Genomic DNA, 1,369 nt, shown 5'->3' with positions numbered 1-1,369 from the left:
CTCTCTCTGGCCCGTCGCGTTCGTTCTAAACACCGTTCATATTAGAATAAATACATACCAACAAATTCGTTACAACTCCCTCCTTAGAGAATTAAAAATTGGCTTTGGACAATTTTGTGATAAACTGCAATATAACGGCCTTATGTTTTTGTCTGTGTGTGTGTGTGTGTGTGTATGTTTTGTCTTTCTTTCTTTCTCCCTTTTCTGTTTTTTCTTTGTGTCCTTTTCTTTCTCTGTTTCTTTCTTTCTGTCCTTTTCTTTGTCTTTCTTTTCTTTTTCTTTCTCTCTTTCTCTCTCTTTCTTTTCCTTCTCTCTTTCTTTCTTTTTGTCTCTTTCTTTTCTTTCTTTCTTTCTCTCTCTTTCTTTTCCTTCTCTCTTTCTTTCTTTTTTGTCTCTTTCTTTTCTTTCTTTCTCTCTTTCTTTCTTTTTATCTCTTTATTTCTGTCTCTTTCTTTTCTTTCTCTCTTTTTTTCTTTTTTCTTTTTGTCTCTTTCTTTTCTTTCTCTCTTTTTTCTTTTTGTCTCTTTCTTTCTCTCTTTTTTCTTTCTCTCTTTCTTTCTTTTCTTTCTGATTAGATATCCCATAGTGGGTAACAATACTAAGACCATGTCCTTAAGATGGAATTTAAGTTTTTAAAAAGCTGGGATAGGTTTCAGAGGAGCAACAGGAATTTTCTGGTTAGGTTTTCCGACCAACTGGCAGGTATGACAAGTTTTGCAAAACTGAAAAAAGTCTCGCCTAATTTTTGGCCGAAAGAAATTTCTCATCATTTTGTCACATGTCTTGTTGACACCTAAATGACCTTCAATGGGGATTTCATGGGCAGCTTTCAATATTTCAGAACGATATGTTTTGGAACAACGATTTGATAAATAACAGCCCAGTCCTCTGAAGCTGGAACATCTGGTGGTCTCCATTTCCTCATAAGCACACCATTTTTGAAAAAAACACCATTTGGAACTTTCTCCAGTTCATCTTTTGGGAGTGCATATTTAAATAGGGAAGAGAACTGCAAATCTTTTTCTTGTTCAGTGATCAGTTTACTTTAGTAAATGGAACTTCACTAGGTGAATGAGATCCTTCATGTCCATCATTGTCCCTCACTGAAGTATTGTCAGTAGGACGATCATTCACAAGATCCCTATCGGATCCAAAAAATGTTTGAGACAAAACTATAATATCATCATGCGAATCCACGCTTATAATTGTGTTTGGCTTAATTTCTTAGCCTGAGCTCGAGTCACAGAACACTAGAGAAAAACACTGGAATTCTCCTCAACCACAACATCATCTTTAGATGAAAGAGTAGGGCTCGTTAACCATTTTAGGTTCAACAACAACTTTAGTTCCAGCCAAATCGTTTCCCAAC

Source organism: Limulus polyphemus, unplaced genomic scaffold (genome assembly GCF_000517525.1).
Source record: "Limulus polyphemus unplaced genomic scaffold, Limulus_polyphemus-2.1.2 Scaffold69, whole genome shotgun sequence".
Classification (NCBI taxonomy): Eukaryota; Metazoa; Arthropoda; class Merostomata; order Xiphosura; family Limulidae; genus Limulus; species Limulus polyphemus.
The sequence above is the reverse complement of the archived record's forward strand: the minus strand, read 5'-3'. Positions refer to the sequence as shown.